General features: G+C 32.4%; 1 protein-coding gene across 2 annotated transcripts in view; it reads left to right on the top strand.

Annotated features, from left to right (window-relative positions):
• Window positions 1-9,041: 9,041 nt before the first annotated feature.
• Window positions 9,042-21,980, top strand: part of ap (apterous) — a 100,415-nt gene continuing 87,476 nt past the window's right edge. For both annotated transcript variants that reach the window (XM_075311224.1, XM_075311223.1), the window contains exon 1: window positions 9,042-10,189. The gene's annotated coding sequence lies outside the window, so the exon portion shown is untranslated. The remainder of the gene's footprint in view (window positions 10,190-21,980) is intronic.

Here is a 21,980-nt window from a genome sequence, read left to right as displayed (position 1 = left end):
AATTTTATAGAAATAAAACTTCGACAACGTTTTCTATAGACATTAAACTTTGAAAAAAATTTCTATAGAAATAAAAATTGAACAAAATTTTCTATAGAAATGTAATTTTGACAAAACTTTTTATAGAAATAAAATTTTGACAAAATTTTCTATAGAAATAAAATTTTAACAAAATTTTATATAAAAATAAAATTTTTACAAAATTTTCTATAGAAATAAAATTTTGACAAAAATTTCTATAGAAATAAAATTTTAACAAAATTTCTATAGATATAAAATTTTAACAAAAATTGCTATAGATATTAATTGTTGACTAAATCGTCTATAGAAATAAAATCTTGGCTAAAATTTTGTCAAAATTTTCAATAGAAATAAAATTTTAACAAAAATTTCTATAGAAATAAAATATTAACAAAAATTTCTATAGAAATAAAATTTTGACAAAATTTCCTATAGAAATTAAAGTCGTACAAAATTTTCTATAGAAATAAAATTTTGAAAAAATCGTCTATAGAAATAAAACTTTGATAAAATTTTCTATAGAAATAAAATTTTAACAAAATTTTCTATAGAAATAAAAATTGGACAAAATTTTCTATGGAAATAAAATTTTGAACATATTTTCAATAGAAGTAATGGACAAAAATTCATTGTGATAACGCTGTTGGTTACACAGAAAATATTTTTCTGCCCTTTTCGGACTTTCACGTTTTTGGAAAATTTGGAAAAATCGACTTCTCGGGTTTTCGACTATTACAAAATTTAAAAAAAAAAAATGACTTTTTCAAAATTTTTAGCAGTGGTTAATTTGGACAGTTTTACACATTGATATTCACCTCATATCGATACATATCATTTGCCTTCCGTATTAATTGTTCTCTACTATAATAACCCAGCAAAAAAAAATTAGAAGTTCTTCTAAAGGCACAACTTTTAAAGCACTTCCAAAAACGTCCTCCCAAAGTTGTTCTTTATTTTAACTGCACAGGAAATTCATTGGAGTCACTTTTTCGTATTTTTAATGGGAATTTTAAATATTTATTGTTTCAAGTAAGTTAAAAACAGATTAAGAATTAATAACATAGTGCGGGAGCCACCGTGGTGCAATGGTTAGCATGCCCGCCTTGCATACACAAGGTCAAGGGTTCGATTCCTGCTTCGACCGAACACCAAAAAGTTTTTCAGCGGTGGATTATCCCACCTCAGTAATGCTGTTGATATTTCAAAACTTCTCGTAAGTGGTTTCACTGCAATGTTAATGTTAATGCATTAAAAATCATAAAAAAATTTTAAAAATTATTTAGTTGTCAAAATATCACAAAATTACGTAATTCACTTCTTAAGGTGTGATACGAATCCGCTGTGTATCACACCTTAAGAAGTGATGCAAATTCAGTGCAACGGCTGTTGAAATGGTGGACATCCATCCTATGATAAACCCATGTTAAATTCATCGCTTCTCCGTCAATTTTGCACCACTTCCGGATCCAAAAAGAACATTTTCGCTACTTTTTTGGAGACGCTTTTTTTGCTGGGAAAGCCAGTGAATTAATTGTTTTGAAATTATATACACTTCTATTTATCATGACTCCCTATTATTTTACAAAATATTGGAATAATATAAGTTTAAAAAATATGAAGAAGAGATGGTCTTCTTTTTCTCATATTCTCTTAATGGACCCCTAGCAAAGAGAGAGAGTGTACAAAAAAGATAGAGTGATCATCTTTGTAGCATAACATAGAAAAATATAACTGTGTCCATTTCGGGCTTTAATTTTTTAAAAATTTGGAAAAATCGGTTTCTCGCGTTTTCGGCTATTACAAAATTTGGAAAACTCGACATTTTAAAATTTTGAGCTGCGTTTAAATCATATAATTTTACACATTCCTATTCTCCCCATATTTATACATATGATTTCCCCTCTGTACTCATAGTTCTCTACTATGATAAAGCCCGTGAATTTATATTTTAATAATTTCAGCTTCTATTTTATGTCATATAAATTTCTATTTATCACAACATCCTTTGATTTACAAAATATGAAAAATGGAAATGCTGCTGAAAGATTGATGTGAGAAAAAAGTGAGAATATGAAAACGTTTGACCTCCCCCTTTTTCTCTTATTCTCTAAATAAACCGATAGTACAGAGAGAGTGAGAGCGAGAAAGAGTGAGTGATCATCTTTGCTCACACAAAAAATATATATTTGTATATGAAGCTAAAGAGATCCACAGGAATCCACCGTGGTGAAATTAGTATGCACGCCATACGTTTTGACCAAACATCAAAAAAATTTTGTAGTGGTGATTATCCCCTCTCACTAATACTTGTGAGATTTCTGTGTGTTTCAAGTGATTTCACCGTAATGTGAAACGACGATCGGATTCGACTATATTAAAGAGGCTTCAGGAATTGAGCTAAACCGACGAGGGTCATAACCCTCGTTCCCTTTCTCATAGTACAAAGAGAGTGATCATCTTTGGTTACACATAAAAATTTCTTTGTGTTATTAGAATCTATTTTTATATCGAAAATAAGAAATGGTAAGTACACACAAAAAATTTTTTTCTCATTCAATCACGAAATTAATTTATCCAAATAATTTTTTTAATTAAAATGTCTTCAAGCACAGAAATGAAAGTATCAATTAAAAAATTAATTGACAGTCAATTAAAAAATTTATTTATCCAATTAAAAAATTAATTGATACTATTAATTTGTGTGATTGATTTTTATTTTAATTAAAAAATGTGTTGATTCAATTAAATTTTTAATTTAATATTTTTTAAAACTCTATTAAGACTTTAATTGGAAAAATTTTCGTGCATTTTTTTCTGTGTACGTATTCTTATACTTGTTAAGTAAGTAAGATCATGGTTTCAATCCCCGTTTCTAACAAACACCAACGAAATTTTCTAGCAGTGTTATCATCTCTCACTAATGCTAGTGTCATTTCTGAGATTTTCAAGCATGTCTAACTGATTTCACCGTAAAGGCCGGTACTACGTTTGGTTTTCGAGTAGAAAATTACCTTATTTTCACGATTACTTTTTCTAAAATTGATACTGGTTATAAAGTGGAAAATGTTCGCCCATCAACTTTCTTAAGAGAGCAGTCATTTTGATAATAAAATTCAACTCAATTATGTTGGTAAGTGATCGACCAAACTGAAGATGTTGGATAGTGAAACAGAACACGAAACATGCGTCAGCTGTTTAAAGCAGTGTTGCCAAAAAGATAATAGCCAAAAAATCACATTTTCTATAAAATTGGCGCAACTATTGAACCCAGTGTTCGGTTTACCCTACAAAGATAAAAAAATTCCCATCTTTCCCCTACATTCCCCAAAAATGTTTGCTACAATTTCCCCTACAATATTTTTCGTTAAATTTAAATTTAATTTAAATTTAATCAAATCTCTATAGATACAAAATTTTGGAAAAAATTTATAAACATTTATATGGAAAAAATTTTGACAACATTTTCTATAAACATAAAATTTTGGAAAAAGTTTCTATAGAAATAAAATTTTAACAAAATTTTCTATAGAAAAAAAAAATTGACAAAATTTTCTATGGAAATAAAATTTTGTCAAAATTTTCTATAGAAATAAAGTCTTAGGTTAGGTTAGGTTAGGTGGCAGCCCGATGTATCAGGCTCACTTAGACTATTCAGTCCATTGTGATACCACATTGGTGAACTTCGCTCTTATCACTGAGTGCTGCCCGATTCCATGTTAAGCTCAATGACAAGGGACCTCCTTCTTATAGCCGAGTCCGAACGGCGTTCCACATTGCAATGAAACCACTTAGAGAAGCTTTGAAACTCTCAGTAATGTAACCAGCATTACTGAGGTGGGATAATCCACCGCTAGAAAACTTTTTGGTGTTCGGTCGAAGCAGGAATCGAACCCACGACCTTGTGTATGCAAGGCGGGCATGCTAACCATTGCACCACGGTGGCTCCCAAAAATAAAGTCTTAGTAAAATTGTCTATAGAAATAAAATTTTTCTATAGAAATAAAATTTTGACAAAATTTTCTATAGAAATAAATTTTGAAAAAAAATAAAATCTTAGCAAAATTGTCTAAAGAGATAAAATTTTGACAAAATTTTCTGTTTGAAACCCATTAATAGACCACAAACCATTTGTCTGTATAAAATCCCTACTCCACAATGCTGGTCAAACTAAGTATGACGCCGTTGAATATATAGCACTGAGTAAGCTTAGCATAGAATGAACTATGTCATTGTATTATCACAAAGTTATTTTCTAACATTGTCAATGTGTGACAGAAGAACGCTTGCCGCCAAACAGAAGCTGCCAGTTTACTTTAGCTAGTTTAATGTTTGTTTAAGTCAAAGTACTCTCCGCACAATCCAATACTGCTGCCGCCATACAAGCATTTAGGGAATTTAAATTTTAAGCATGCTATTTTCTATTAAGAAGCATTTGTATGTTTATGTGTGTGTGCTTGTATTAAAGCTTCTTCTTCTTGTGCCTTTACGTTTCTGTTTTGTTAGACCAAAAAGATTATGTTAGGAGTGTAAGTATTTTGCTATACCAGAGAGAGAGAGAGAGAGAGAGGTAATGCAAGAGACGTGCTCTAAAGAGAATAACGGGGCCAGAGAAGTGAGCTGTGCATTGTAGAAGGGTAGCCGCTTTTGCTTGCTTCTCTGTTTGTTGTTTTTGTTTTTTTTTTTCTTCCTCATTCGAGAGGAAAATTGTTACAAAACTTTTGGCAAGGCATGCTGTGTTTTAGCTTTCGTCTGTCCATCATCAACTACACATTTGTTCAAGAGAAATATAAACAAAAGATTTTTACATGGCTTTGAGTTATGCTGCTATTGCTGGTAGTGGTGATGCTACTACTACAGCTTCTTGTTTTTCCACCTTTCAACCCCCTGCCTTGCTCTCTTTGGTTGTTTGTTGTTGTTTTTTTTTTGTTCTTTTATACACCATTGGAAAATACAAGTGCAAAACATACATACAACATTAACAACAAATACTTTTGACAAAAACGTGACGTCTTGTAGAGTGTCCGTCCAAAACATATTTTGACGCAGACGTGTTATTCACAGTGGGTTTGGTTTGTACAAAAAATTATTATTTTAGAAAATTTAGTATTTGTTTTTTTTTGTTTGGACTCACTTAAAAAATGGAATTATCCATATCAGAAGTTGCTTAGTGCTTACGAAAAGAAAACCATTGACAATGTTTTACTAAGTAGTAAATAGAAAATCGATTTTTTTTTCAAAAAGGCGATATAATGTAATGTAATTTGTAATCATTAAATTCAACTAATCACTTACACTTAGTTTGACGAAATTAATTAATTTTTAATAGAAATTTCTTCAATCACACAAATGACAGACAAAATTTTTTATAGAAAAAAAAATTTTGACAAAATTTTCTATAGATTAAATTTTGAGAAAATTTTCCATAGACATAAAATGTTGACAAAATCTTCTAAAGAAATAAAATTTTGACAAAATTTTCTATAGAAATAAAATAGAAATCAAATTTTGGGACAAATTACCTTAGAATTAAATATTTGAAAAAAAATTTCTATAGAAATAAAATAAAAATAAAATGTTGAGAAAATTTTCTATAGAAATAACATGTTGACAAAATTTTCTATCAAAATAAAACGTTGACAAAATTTTCTATAGAAATAAACTTTTGACAAAATGTTTCTATATAAATAAAATTTTAAGAAAATTTTCTGTAGAGATAAAATTTATAATTTATAAAATAAATAGAAATAGAGTTTTGAGAAAATGCTCTAAAGAAATAAAATTTTGAAAAAAAAAATCAATAGAAATAACATTTTAAGAACATTTTCCATAGAAGTAAAATTTTGAGAAGATTTCCTATAGAAATAAAATTTTGAGAAAATTTTCTATAGAAATACATTTTTAAATAGAAATAAATTTTTGAGAAAAATTTTTATAGAAATAAAATTTTGACAAAATTTTAAATAGAAATAAAATTTTAAGAAAAATTTTAAGAAGATTTTCTAAAGAAATAAAATATTGACAAATTTTTCTACAGAAATAAAATATTGACAAAATTTCCTTTAAATTCAATAATTTTAAATATTGTAGTTTTCGTGTTAGCTCATACTATCAAAGTCCCATTGTGACTATATTCTTCTGTTTTTTTTTTTTTTTTTTGTAGAAGTGGTAAATTTCCCTTGTTGGCGCAAGTTAAAATTGATAAAATTCTACACATGTACAATCCAGTTTTTTTTTTAAATTTGGTAAAATTTCTTAAAATTATTGTAGTTTTTTTTGTGGTTTTAAGCTGAAATAAAAAAAAAAACAACAACAATGCTTAAAGAACAAAACCAACAATAACAAAACAAAACAAATGGAATTATTGTAGATTATTTTTGGCACGAGAGGCAACCATGTTTATATCTCCGCTAGATTAATTCGGAATTTATCTTCAGTGTCAACTTCAAAATTATTTTAACAAGAAATATGTATTTAAACAAACGCTCCAACATAAATTCCATAAACCTTTTTAAGAAAATTTTCAATATAAATAAAAATTTGAAAAAATTTTCTATAGAAATAGAATTTTGAGAAAATTTTCTATCGAAATAAAAATTTGCGAAAATTTTCTATAAAGTTTTTTTTTTTTTGAGAAATTGTTCTATAGAAATACAATTTTGAAAAAAATTTTCTATAGAAATAAAATGTTGAGAAAATTTTCTAAAGAAATAAAATTTTGAGAAAATTTTCTACAGAAATAAAATTTTGAAAAAAAATGTTCTTTAAATTCAATATCTTTAAAAATTTTAATTTTAAGAAAATTTTCTATAGAAATAGAATTTTGAGAAAATGTTCTATAGAAATAAAATTTTGAGAACATTTTCCATAGAAATAAAATTTTGAGAAAATTTTCTATAGAAATACAAATTTGCGAAAATTTTCTATAAAGTTTTTTTTTTTTTTGAGAAATTGTTCTATAGAAATACAATTTTGAAAAAAATTTTCTATAGAAATAAAATGTTGAGAAAATTTTCTAAAGAAATAAAATTTTGAGAAAATTTTCTACAGAAATAAAATTTTGAAAAAAAAATGTTCTTTAAATTCAATATCTTTAAAAATTTTAATTTTAAGTGATCGTAATGTTCTAAAATTGTATTTTTAAACATACGCTCCAACATAAATTCCATAAACCCTTTAGGGAAAATTTCCTATAGAAATAACAATTTGACTACTTTTTCTATAGAAATAAAATTTTGAGAAAATTTTCTATAGAAATAAAAGTTTGAGAAAATTTTTTATATAAATAAAATTTTGAGAAAATTTTCCATAGAAATACAATTTTGACAAAATTTTCTATAGAAAGAAAATTTTGAAAAAAAAAAATTCTATAGAAACAAAATTTTGACAAAATTTTCTATTTTGAGAACATTTTCTATAGAAATAAACTTTTGAGAAAATGTGCTCTAGGGATAAACTTTTGGGAAAATTTTCTATAGAAATAAAATTTTGAAAAAAAAAAATCTTTAAATTCAATATTTTTAAAAATTTTAATTTTTGTGAGTATTGGTGATTTAGTTTTCCTGTTTTTTGTAGAAGTGGTAAGTTTCCCTTGTTGGCGTAAAATCGCAAAAACATTTAAATTCTACACATTTGCAAGTGATATTTATAGAGTTTTTTTTTAGAAATTTGGTAGATTTTTGGTAAAATTTTGGTAGAATATTGTTGCCACGAGTGGCAGTCGTGTTCACTAACGTGAAGTCTCTTGGTTGTAATTAGTTCACGTTACCGCGACTTCAATGTAATGCTATGAATTTTTTGCTAGATTTTTGTTTCGATTAAAACCTGTGTTAATCAATTAAACTTTTAATTGAAAATTTTTTAAAATTCAAATTGAAAAATTTATTATTATATTTTTTCTGTATACTGCAAATGCTGACGCCATAATAAAGTAACAGAAGCCCTACTCTTGCCAGAAAAAATGAATGTTCAACAGCATTGCTGTCGTAGGTCTTTGTCGTTTTTATATCTAACACATAAAAATGCACTCACTGGCTAAATACATTTGTCAAACGATCCTGTAATCGATAACATCCTCCCCATTGTGCAGCGTTGCGTCACAGTGAACATGTGAATGGAGGGCTTAAGGATTGCAAATAGCAAAAACAAATCGAAAAAACACAAAAAATACCCCACAAACTACAACTACATACTGCAATAACAACAACATCAAGACAACCAAACAAAAAAAAGGAAAACGTTACAAGTCCAACAATGCTTTAGCCATACTTGGCCAGGCAACAACAACAACAAGAACTACACATCACAACAACCAACCAAACACCCTTATGCCTATTACACCAAATCAAAATCACACTCATACTCCGGTGAGTAAGGTGAGCAAGTAGCAGAAGAGCAAACAAACACGCACACACTCACTCACCCACCACACAATACAATAGCAGTAGCAGCAGCAGCAGTGGCAACGGCAGCAGGAAACCATGTTCAAAATGAAATGATGGTGGGTATAAACAACAAATGGCAAAAAATAAGAATCTGAAAAGCGTAGAGCCATAGCAAACCACGCCTAGGCTAAAATAATAAACAACAGTGACAGCAACAACAACGCCAACAAAGAAACAAAAATGAAAGAGGAGAAACGATGGGAAACAAGTTGTGTGGTAGTAAATAATAAAAATGAACGCATTCTTCACACTAGAAGAGGGAAAATAAGAAGAGTGAATGTAACAACAAGACAAATAAGTAATAGCTGTTGTCTTTGTTGCACCCATAGAAAGATTTAGCACACAGTAATTTCCTTTTGATGAATTTTAGTAAGGGGAAAAGGGATAATTGTTTAAGAATTCAATTTGTTGTTTGTCTTCTTCTCTCGAACCTCATACATTTCCGCTTGCAACATACGACCCAGAGAAAACAAATCTCTCTATGGTTGAGGTTGCAATAGAGGGTTTTTTGTTTGTGTTGCATTTACTTATTGTTTTTTGTTGCCATTCATCTTCAAACTTGCCTAAAGGTGAGTCGCCGGTTCGTCCGTTTGTTACGCGCGCATGTCTCAGAAGCCAAGATTTTTGTCTACCCTTTTGATATTTTGCTGCTGGTGTTTTTCTCCTCTCTTTAGTTTTGCACCGATGCCATTGTTACTCAAACTAATGTGTTTTCATTTAATGTGCGTGTGTGTAGAGTTGCCAAGCTGGTTTTTTTTTTGTTTATATCACGTGCAGTAAAAATCATTGAAAGGTGTTGTAAACACAACAAACCCATCTGATGGGTGCATACACACATAACCGAAGGATTTGAAAACAGACCTAGTTGGCCGGACAGTTGACTTGTCAGTTTGTTCAATCATCGCCGCCATAACAGTCGTTCAGACACAAACGAACCGTTCGATCGTTTGTTGCACCTCAAACGGGAGTAAGAAAACAAATATCCAGCAGCCAGTCATTTGTCTGATGATTGATGCGTTACTTGCTTAAGTGTGTGTGTGTTTGAGTGGCTGAGTGCGTATAGTCTCTCTCTGGCAAATCCCTAAGCCACCACATCAACGATGTTGGCGACGCTCTGCCTCTGCTGCTACCGTGCTACCAAACATGTTGATTGAGAAAAATATCATCACTTCTCGCGCAAACATCATTTCGGATTAGATATCACACAGACTTAACCGCGGGCAGTTTATGTTATAAAGAATCGGCGTATGTATCGCTGTTACGTATACGTTACGTTATAAATTAACGAATACATTTTTTCCTGTATTACAACGGCGTTTCGGTATTGGAAGTAAACAAAAAAAATAATATAAACATCCCGTCGTCTCGGGCACAAATGCACTCGTCAATGAAATAACGGTTGAAAGAAATAAGCAAAAATAAAATAAATTTTGCAAAAAAAAAGAGAAAACAAAAAGGTGTTATGCTTAAGAAAAGAAATTCTATAATCTGAAAATCAATACAAAAAAAGTGAAAATCAAATTTAATAATCAAAGTGATTTGTGGAAAAAAAATATTAACAAAAATTATTTTATAAATAAAAACAAGTGTTGCAATTATTTAACAATCCTTGTGCTGTGTTGGAAAAAAAAGATTTTTTTTAATTTTGTTTTGACATCATATGGATTAAGAATACGAAAAACGGATATATAATTTGTTGGCGTTACATGATTTACTTTAATCTAAAGGTATATCTACTAATATTTGTTTAAAGCGAAGAACTAAACAATGAGAAAACTTTCTTTTTTTTATAATATTTCTTACCCGTAAAAAAAATATATATTAACAAAATGTTCGCATTAAACTTGAGTCCAAAACATAGAGGAATTTTTCATTTTTGTGATGAAATTTCCTTGCTTTGATGTAATAAAAAAAAATTATAAAAAAAATATTTTTTTTTAAGACACCTTTCCTAATATTCATGAAAAGTGGCATGGTAATATTTCGTTACATACAAAAATAAAAAAAAATATGCCCCAGAAGATAAGGCCGTGAACGATTTATATTTAGATCGTAAACAAAAAATTCCCAAATATAAAAAATTACATGAAAGTTTAGTTGGATATGAACGGACAACCTAGTATACAACTCCTGGACCATATTCGTTGGATAACATGGACACTCTAAGACTGTGTCGTTTTTTACACTCTCCAAAGTTTAAAAAGCGATAGTTTTTCTTATTGTTTTTTTTTTTTTTTTTTTTTTTATTAAGTATTACAAAATATTACAAAAAAAATGCTACTGAATAGAAAATAAAATACTATAGAAATTATTTTCGCGTCGTCAAAATATTTTTTTACTATAAAAACCATGTTAAGATCCGTCAGCTCTCCGAGATACTTCCATACCGTCGGCTTGAGGATATAAAATCAAAAGATTTTGTTGGCTAATTGTAATCACCTCTTCACATTCATTTTTCATATCGCGCTACAGCAATCCATTCACCTTAAATTCATAGATCCAATCTAATTTTCGGAAAAGTAAGATCCAATAACTCCACCGTACCATAAACCGCAACAAATCCTAACATAATGAAGATGGAGAGCAAATAAATCTTGATGATATCCTAACATCAGCGTCAATTTTACTACTTGCTACTTGCTTAAATTGCAGTCCGACAAGGTGCTTTACGAAGAAAAAATGTTTCAGTTTTGCGAATTTTGGCCCATTCCCGGTGAAGCGGGAATGATTGATATGATCGACACTTTGATATTGTTTAGTTCCAGCCTTCCTCTCCAAAATGCCTCAGGCACGAAATGATTGAGATCCTACGATTTTGATTACCATTATGCGTTAGAAAGGTTAGGTTAGGTTATGTGGCAGCCCGATGTATCAGGCTCACTTAGACTATTCAGTCCATTGTGATACCACAGTGGTGAACTTCTCTCTTATCACTGAGTGCTGCCCGATTCCATGTTCAGCTCAATGACAAGGGACCTCCTTTTTATAGCCGAGTCCGAACGGCGTTCCACATTCCAGTGAAACCACTTAGAGAAGCTTTGAAACCCTCAGAAATTTCACCAGCATTACTGAGGTGGGAGAATCCATCGCTGAAAAACTTTTTGGTGTTCGGTCGTAGCAGGAATCGAACCCACGACCTTGTGTATGCAAGGCGGGCATGCTAACCATTGCACCACGGTGGAGTACTAAATGATATCCTAACACCAGCGTCAATTTTGTTACTTGTTACTTGCTTACATTGCAGTCCGACAAGGTGCGACGAGCCAAAAATGTTTCAGTTTTGCGAATTTTGGCCCTTTCCCGGTGAAGCGGGAATGATTGATATGATCGACACTTTGATATTGTTTAGTTCCAGCCTTCCTCTCCAAAATGCCTCAGGCACATAAGGATTGAGATCTTACGATTTTGATTACCATTATGCGGTAGAAATGAAGCGAGGAACATACTTTGATGACACATGCTGAGGGCGATAATCCTGTTGGAATTCCATTGTCTGCGGCCGAAATGTTTGTCTGCCGAGGTCTTCAATACTGTGTTTAGGGCATTTTCCTAATAATATTTGGCATTCATTTTGACCACACGGTCGATGAATACGAGTAGGGGAGAATATCGGTCGCTACGGCGGTCCTGTTGGAATTCCATTGTCTGTGGCCGAAAGGTTTGTCTGCCGAGGTCTTCAATACTGTGTTTAGGGCATTTTCTTAATAATATTTGGCATTAATTTTGACCCCACGTCGATGAATCTCGGTCGCTACGGCGGCCCATTCCATTGCCATCGATTTGAGCTCTGTTGGCCAATCGTAGGTGTAAATTTTTAGATCTTTGGCAAATAAACCCGATCATTTTGTTTGTTCATAAACCGCTTAATTTGAAATTTACACTGGAAAAAACTGTTTACGTGATAATAAAGATTACGCATGGGAGCCACCATGGTGCATGGGAGCCACCGTGGTGCCATGGTTAGCATGCCCGCCTTGGGAGCCACCGTGGTGCAATGGTTAGCATGCCCACCTTGCATACACAAGGCCGTGGGTTCGATTCCTGCTTCGACCGAACACCTAAAAGTGTTTCAGTGGTGGATTATCCCACCTCAGTAATGCTGGTGACATTTCTGAGGGTTTCAAAGCTTCTCTAAGTGGTTTCACTGCAATGTGGAACGCCGTTCGGACTCGGCTATAAAAAGGAGGTCCCTTGTCATTGAGCTTGACATGGAATCGGGCAGCACTCAGTGATAAGAGAGAAGTTCACCAATGTGGTACCACAATGGACTGAATAGTCTAAGTGAGCCTGTTACATCGGGCTGCCACTATACCTAACCTATGCCCGCCTTGCATACACAAGGTCGTGGGTTCGATTCCTGCTTCGACCGAACACCAAAAAGTGTTTCAGCGGTGGATTATCCCACCTCACTAATGCTGGTGACATTTCTGAGGGTTTCAAAGCTTCTCTAAGTGGTTTCACTGCAATGTGGAACGCCGTTCGGACTCGGCTATAAAAAGGAGGTCCCTTGTCATTGAGCTTAACATGGAATCGGGCAGCACTCAGTGATAAGAGAGAAGTTCACCAATGTGGTATCACAATGGACTGAATAGTCTAAGTGAGCCTGAAATATCGGGCTGCCACCTAATCTAACCTAACCTAAAGATTACGCAGCCTCAATTATAGGATGCGCAATCTACACACTATTAAGGACAAATTTCTTTAAAACAATGAAATTTTAATTAAAAGAAATTTTATAATCTTTGCTTTAAAAAAATTGCTCATTAAAGTTAGGACACACATTTTGAAAATTTGCGTCCCTTCGTTAAAGTTTCATGTCTTTAAAATTAGTCAAATTTTTTCCTTAAATTAAAGAAACTTATTTTTGATTTAAAGAAATCGTCCTTAAATTAGCTGAAATATTGAATCTTTAGATTTAAGATAAAAAGGTTTCAAATATAGGCTAAGACTTATTTTGAGGATTTAGCATCTTTGGTTTAAAGTTTTTTTTTTGGAATTAAGAAAACATTTTTTTACTTCGAAGTATCCGTCACAATTTGGAGTTTTCAAACTGACATTTGTTTGTACGTGAATAGCTTTAGTAATATACCGGAAAAATAGAATGAAAATTGGATAAATAAGATCTGTATCCTAATTTTAACAGGTTGGCTGATAAGTCCCCGGTCTAACAAAGAAAAACACATTTTTTTGTCAAAATTCGTTTTTATTATTCAACATAGCTTCCTTCAACAGCGATACAACGATTATAACGACCTTCCAATTGTTTGATACCATTTTGGTAGTACTCCTTCTGTTTTGCCTCAAAATAGGCCTCAGTTTCGGCGATCACCTTTTCATTGCAGCAAAATTTTTTCCCTGCGAGCATCCTTTTGAGGTCTGAAAACAAGAAAAAGTCGCTGGGGGCCAGATCTGGAGAATACGGTGGGTGGGGAAGCAATTCGAAGCCCAATTCATGAATTTTTGCCACCGTTCTCAATGACTTGTGTCACGGTGCGTTGTCTTGGTGGAACAACACTTTTTTTTTCTTCATATGGGGCCGTTGTGCCGCGATTCCGACCTCCAAACGCTCCAATATACGCCATATAATAGTCACTGTTGATGGTTTTTCCCTTATCAAGCTAATCGATAAAAATTATTCCATGCGCATCCCAAAAAACAGAGACCATTACTTTGCCAGCGGACTTTTGAGTCTTTCCACGCTTCGGAGACGGTTCACCGGTCGCTGTCCACTCAGCCGCCTGTCGATTGGAGTCAGGAAAGAAAAACACATTTTTTTGTCAAAATTCGTTTTTATTATTCAACATAGTTCCCTTCAAGAGCGCTACAATGATTATAACGACCTTCCAATTTTTTGATACCATTTTGGTAGTACTCCTTCGGTTTTGCCTCAAAATAGGCCTCAGTTTCTGCGATCACCTCTTCATTGCAGCCACATTTTTTCCCTGCGAGCATCCTTTTGAGGTCTGAGAACAAGAAAAAGTCGCTGGGGGCCAGATCTGGAGAATACGGTGGGTGGGGAAGCAATTCGAAGCCCAATTCATGAATTTTTGCCACCGTTCTCAATGACTTGTGTCACGGTGCGTTGTCTTGGTGGAACAACACTTTTTTTTTTCTTCATATGGGGCCGTTGTGCCGCGATTTCGACCTCCAAACGCTCCAATATACGCCATATAATAGTCACTGTTGATGGTTTTCCCTTATCAAGCTAATCGATAAAAATTATTCCATGCGCATCCCAAAAAACAGAGACCATTACTTTGCCAGCGGACTTTTGAGTCTTTCCACGCTTCGGAGACGGTTCACCGGTCGCTGTCCACTCAGCCGACTGTCGATTGGACTCAGGAGTGTAGTGAGGGAGCCATGTTTCATCCATTGTCACATATCGACGGAAAAACTCGGGTATATTACGAGTTAACAGATGCAAACACCGCTCAGAATCTTCAGCACGTTGTTGTTTTTGGTCAAATGTGAGCTCGCGCGTCATCCATTTTGCACAGAGCTTCCGCATATCCAAATATGGATGAATGATATGACCAACACGATCCTTTGATATCTTTAAGGCCTCTGCTATGTCGATCAACTTCATTTTACGGTCATTCAAAATCATTTTGTGGATTTTTTGTGGATGTTTTCGTCGGTAACCACCTCTTTCGGGCGTCCACTGCGTTCAAAGTCCTCCGTGCTCATTTCACCACGCTTGAATTTTGCATACCAATCAATTATTGTTTCCCTGGGGCAGAGTCCGGAAACTCATTATCAAGCCAAGTTTTTGCTTCCACCGTAATTTTTCCCTTCAGAAAATAGTATTTTAAGGCCTCTGCTATCTCGATCAACTTCATTCAAAATCATTTTGTGGATTTTTTTGATGTTTTCGTCGGTAACCACCTCTTTCGGGCGTCCACTGCGTTCAAAGTCCTCCGTGCTCATTTCACCACGCTTGAATTTTGCATACCAATCAATTATTGTTGATTTCCCTGGGGCAGAGTCCGGAAACTCATTATCAAGCCAAGTTTTTACTTCCACCGTATTTTTCCCTTCAGAAAATAGTATTTTATCAAAACACGAAATTCCTTTTTTCCATTTTATTCACAATAACAAAAGTTGCTTCACAAAAGGTTGGTACTATATAAAAAATAATATGTATTTAATACTAACGACGACGACATCTATGTGTCAGACCGGGGACTTATCAGCCAACCCGTTAGACTATTCAGTCCATTGTGATAACACATTGGTGAAGTTCTCTCTTATCATTGAGTGCTGCCCGATTCCATGTTAAGCTCAATGACAAGGGACCTCCTTTTTATGGCCGAGTCCGAACGGCGTTCCACATTGCAGTTAAACGACTTAGAGGAACCTTGAAACCCACAGAAATGTCACCAGCATTACTGAGGTGTGATAATCCACCGCTGAAAAACTTTTTGGTGTTCGGTCGAAGCAGGAATCGAACCCACGACCTTGTGTATGTAAGGCGGTCATGCTAACCATTGCACCACGGTGGCTCCCCTCAGGGTAAGCTCAAACCTCCACAAATTTGGGCAAATTTGATTGCAAGACATCAAGGTAGGCTTCCTTTTTCATGATTTCTACAATTTTGACCAGCGGCCAAGTTTGCCACCACTTAAAACATACAATGAAGCTTCCCCTCCATGTTTAATAGTCTCCTTGACGTGGTATTTATGAAGACTTTCATGAGGTCTTTCCAATAATATGCTTTTCCATCGGATTGAAAACAGTTTATTTTTGTTTCATCAGACCATATAACACGTTTCCAGTCATCAACGGTCCAGTCTTTGTGGGCCTTGGCAAAATGCCAACCGTTCCTTGATATTTTTGTCAGACAACCCCGTTTTCTTATTTTTAACTGCTGCCACTAACCAAATTCTCTGCAAAGCTCTCCGAGATGTCCAAGCACTAACTGTTTTATTTATAGCTGCAGCGGCTTGTTTTGGTGTTCTAGAGTCTTTGCTTTTTAGTTCTCTTACCATAAGACGAGCATGAGACCTTTTTTAGTAACCTTGGGCGTCCTCCCAGGTTAGGCGCAGGAACAATGTTACGACGTTTTTGGACGGCAATGATGGTTCGCTGGCTAATATTTAATTTCTGTGCTATATTTCGTGATGGAAATCCTTCTTTAGTCATTCTTACGACATCATTTTCAATAGCATCTGAAATTTACCTCATGATTTAAAACAACCGCAGTTTAATTCAATGTCCATCTTACCTTGGCCGTCCTCCCAGGTTAGGCGCAGGAGCACTGTTACGACGTTTTTGAACGGCAATGATGGTTTGCTGGCTAATATTAAATTTCTGTGCTGTATTTCGTTATGAAAATCCTTCTTTAGTCATTCTTACGACATCATTAGCATCTGAAATTTTCTTCATGATTTCAAAAGAACCGCAGTTTGATTCAATGTCCACCTTATTTCTCGAACATTCGGCAACAAGTATCAATCGTGCATGAAAACGGTATGCTTATTAAGCATGAAAACAACCCAAATCACTCAACATAACGGTATACGGTAAATTCTTTGAAAACATTTCTCATGTGACTGGGAACGTCTTATTGAGAATAACTCACTGAGTGCATGAGACCATAGATAACTAAGTAATGTATGACCCATCGGTGTCAAAAGCAGTCTGACAGTTCCCAAAATGAGGAATAATGGAAGAAAATAGGGGGAATTACAAATTCTCTCTTAGATTCGTTTTTACAATTTTCCTATTTTATCCATAATTTGAACATTTTTGATACACTAATCAAAGTAAATATTCCAAAGGTCATATTTGAACAAAAAATTGCGACTAAAAACCGCGAAAATATAAAATTTAATTTTGAGCAAATTTTCTCTTTACGAAAAACACAAAACGAAATATCAGAAAATTCATTTGGGCTTCTTCAACATTTTTTTGGTCGGAGAGCGACGCGCCATCTATTAATTAGGTTATCTATGCATGAGACTACTTTTTTGCTTTTAATTTTTTGTTTTGCTTACTTTTTTAAAATGCATTTTTACAATTTAAAAAAAGGTGAAAGTATGCACTCGGTTTTGCTTCCCCCTGTAATTCCATGAACTAAAAGAGAATTAAATTGGCTTTAGTGTCATATAGTTTTAATTTTTATTTTTAGTATACAACTCCCTGTAATCATTTTATGATCTCAAAGTGATTTTTTTCTCTTCACTGGCTACATGATATAAACTTTGGCTGCTTTTCTCCAGCTTAATAATTTTCTATCATTATTTATGTCTGCTTTAAATGTGTTAAAAGGTTCTTGTTTTACACAAAATTTCCCTGTTATAATAAATGAAACTAGAAATCCCAAAATTCCTATTCGATATTCCACAAAAAAAAGAAAGGAAAATGGCTCATACCCCATATCATTATCTAAAATGAGATATTTCAGAGATAGCTCTCTATGAAGTATGTTTGATGGCCTCTTACACCGGGTGTCAATGACATACCACTTAAATGGCAATAAATAACTCAAAGACATAAAAGGTCAAGGCTCACATTACAACAAATACAAAAAGAGAAACAGAAACAGTTATAATAAGAACAACTCTATTAGAAAAATGTCATTGAGTAGATTATCTACAAGCATTTACAACAAACTTATCAAACTCTCTTTCTCTATTAAGGCTTACATATACTTAGAGGCTAAAGAGACCCTCTCCACAAGAGGGCAAGATAGAGAGAATTTAAAACCCCGTTTTATATTTATGTATGGACAGACACATTGTTTTCCTCTCTCTCTCTATCTCTCTCTTTATCTCTTTACAAAATAGGATCGCCGATATTAAAGCAGCCTTAGAAAGTGTCTGCCTGCTTTATTTGTCTCTTCTTCTAAGTTTACAAAGATTCCCCTTATCTGGGTCTTGCATCTTTTTATTGCATGTTCTGGAATTAAGGGGTCACACAAAATACAAGCAGCATTCATTCGGCAACACTAACTTCCACATGTTGCTGATGGCCAGCAGTCGGGCTGGCTGGGTAGATGGGACAACTTAAGAATTTGCTTCTTAAAAAAATTCTGTGGTTCGTTTTTTTGTTGGGGGTATTTCTGGAAGTGAAAACTGAAATCGCTTCTTCTTGTGTGAGAACACTGAAGAAGGTCTTTAAATGAATGTCATAAATTAAGTTAAAAATTGTCAACATTTTGGACACTTTACATGTCCACCGACCAACAACTACATTAGCCCAACCAAAAACACACACAGCAACACCAGACCCTGCTGAAAGGTAAGCCACCACAGCACTCCTTCAAAAAAGTCACTAGCAAAGATCATCATCAGTTTGTATGATCTCTTTGGGAAGAAAGAAACACCAAAACCCAAAACCAAACCACCGGTCGTCGACAACGCCACCACCACCAGTTTTAAGGCTAAACCCATTTGCGCCTCTTATAGTTCGTTTAGCCATTAGAAAAGATCGCCTGATTGTGGAGAATATTTTATGATCAAAATATTTCGTTTTTTTTTTTTTTGTTCTTCGATTTGAGAAGGTCGTCAACGATTACGGTGGCCGTTTATGGCATACAAAAAAAAAATTTAGGGATTGTGTGAATTTATGGAATACCTGGTGGCGCTGTCCAGAAATTGAAAGTCAATGTGTGTGGGATAACCAAGAGAGTATTTTATCCAAAGGCTTTTAGGAAATTGGGTTGTTTTGGTTGTAGGTGAATATTTGCCAGAATTATTATCGCTTCCGGTCTATTTTATATTCTGATAGGTGGGATGAGAGAACTAAGGCAATAAGTTCACAAGAAAATAAATTGGATTCAAACTTGGATTTGCCAAAGTTATTAAGTTGTAAGACATTTTGTTAACTAATGGCAAAATCTTAAAAATAGGACCAGTATATTTGGTAGGCTGTACACGCAGAGAAGGAATATGATCACCTCAAACATGTTTCAAGAGCAAAATGTTATTTTTGTATGGTGACCCTGTAACATGTTTGTCACTAAAATATTATTTTCTCGTCAAATAAAACCTGCTTGCCGAAATCAGATACATGATTTCCGAGAAAATAACATGGTTGCGAAAACCATGTTACATGGTCACCACCCAAAAATAACATTTTGCTCTTAAAACATGTTTGAGGTGATCATATTCCTTCTCTGGGTGTAGGCAATAACTCCCCAATGAAATAAGACCCGCAAAGAGAAAATCAAAAATAGGCCCAAATGAGTCTGTGATAAACAGCAACAGAGATATTTCTCGGGGTGTTGTCTCATGATTTGATTAAAGATTTAAATCTCAGCCAAATATTTCATATCACTGGTCTAAAGGGTCGCTGGTATGTATTGCAACCAACTTCAAGTATTGCAACCAACTTATAAACCACTCGAGATTTATTTCAAGGACATATCTTTTGTCTCACTTCTGGTTGCTATTATTTCCAAGCCGCTCATTTCAATTTATAGTCTACAACCTTACAAAAGCATTTTGATCTATTTCATTCAGACACAAAATTTTTCGTGATGGAATTCAAGTGTGATTGCCTCATTTTTTTGGTTGGAAAATCGTAACAGGCTGTTGTTAGAGCCCTTCAGCATTTAAATGTGAACAAATCCTTTGTTTCACGTACCATTACTCGTTACCGTGATAGAAGCAGCGCTCCAAAAATTGCGCAAAAAAACGATAATAACACCAGAAAAAATACATATTGAAAAATTGGCTTGGACTCAATCCATTGCAATACCAAAAAGTACAAAAGCTATAAAAAGGTAGAGAAGCAAGCATCGCTTGCATGAAAGTTGTCAGTTACCGAATTCCAGTAATGCCAAGGGACAAGCCCAGACAAGCACAGTTGGTAAAATATTTTGCAAAATCTACCAAAACATGAAGAATCCAGTTTTGGTAGATTTTGCAAAATATTGCTCTCCAACTAAGAAGTACTTAAATTTTCTATTGAAATAAAATGTTGACACAAATTTCTCCAGCAAACACTTACAGAAATAAAATTTTCAAAAAATTGTCTATAAAATAAAATTTTGACAAATTTTGGTATAGAAATAAAATTTTGACAAAATTTCCTATAGAAATAAAATTTTGACAATATTATCTATAGAAATAAAATATTTGACAAAATTATCTTTAGAAAAAAATGTTGACAAAATTTTCTGTAGAAATAAAATATTGACAAAATAATCTATAGAAATAAAATTTTGACAAAATTTTGTATATTAAGAAAATTTTGTCAAAATTTTCTATCAAAATAAAATTTTTGACAAAATTTCCTATAAAAATTAAATTTTGACAAAATTGGTTATAGAAATAAAATGTTGACAAAATTTTTTATATATATAAAATTTTGACAAATTTTTTTAAGGGATAAACTTTTGATAAAATTTTCTTAGAAATAAAATTTTGACAAAAAATTTTACATAAACAAAATTTTGACAATATTTTCTACAGAATAAAAGGCTGACAAAATTTTCTATAGAAATAAAATTTTCTATAGAAATAAAATATTTATATAAACAAAATGTTTACAAAATTTTCTATAAATTTTTTTTTGACAACATTTGCTACAAAAATAAAATTTTGACACTTTCGGAAATATAGAAATAAAATTTTGACAAAACGTTCTATATAAATAAAATTTTGACAAAATTATCTTTAGAAAAAAAATGTTGACAAAATTTTCTGTAGAAATAAAATGTTGACAAAATAAGCTATAGAAATAAATTTTTGACAAAATTTTCTATATTAAGAAAATTTTGTCAACATTTTCTATCAAAATAAAATTTTTGACAAAATTCCTATAAAAATAAAATTTTGAAAAAATTGATTATAGAAATAAAATGTTGACAAAATTTTTTATATATATATAAAATTTTGACAAATTTTTTTAAGGAATAAAATTTTGATAAAATTTTCTTAGAAATAAAATTTTGACAAAAAATTTTACATAAACAAAATTTTGACAACATTTTCTATGGAATAAAAGGTTGACAAAATTTTCTATAGAAATACAATTTTCTACAGAAATAAAATATTTATATAACCAAAATGTTTACAAAATTTTCTATAAAAAAATTTTTTTGACAACATTTGCTACAAAAATAAAATTTTGACACTTTCGGAAAGAAATTTTGCAGATTTTTTCTATAGAAATAAAATTTTGACAAATTTTTCCACAAAAATAAAGTTTTGACAAAATTTTCTATATAAATAAAATTTTGACAAAATTCTCTATAGAAATAAAAGTTTGATAAAATTTTCTATAGAAATAAAATTTTTATAAAATTTTCTATACAAATAAAGTTTTCACAAAATTTTCCATAAAAATAAAGTTTTGACAAAACTTTCTATATAAACAAAATTTTGACAACATTTTCATAGGGACGAACGGTTAACAAAATTTTCTATAGAAAAAAATATTATATATAAAGAAAACTTTTACAAAATTTTCTATAAAAATAAAATTTCGACAACATTTTCTACAGAAATAAAATTTTGACTCTTTTGGAAACAAATTTTGACAAATTTTTCTATATAAATAAAATTTTTG

The sequence above is a fragment of the Haematobia irritans genome, chromosome 5, assembly GCF_050003625.1.
Source record: "Haematobia irritans isolate KBUSLIRL chromosome 5, ASM5000362v1, whole genome shotgun sequence".
NCBI classification, from domain to species: Eukaryota; Metazoa; Arthropoda; class Insecta; order Diptera; family Muscidae; genus Haematobia; species Haematobia irritans.
The sequence above is the reverse complement of the archived record's forward strand: the minus strand, read 5'-3'. Positions and strand labels throughout refer to the sequence as shown.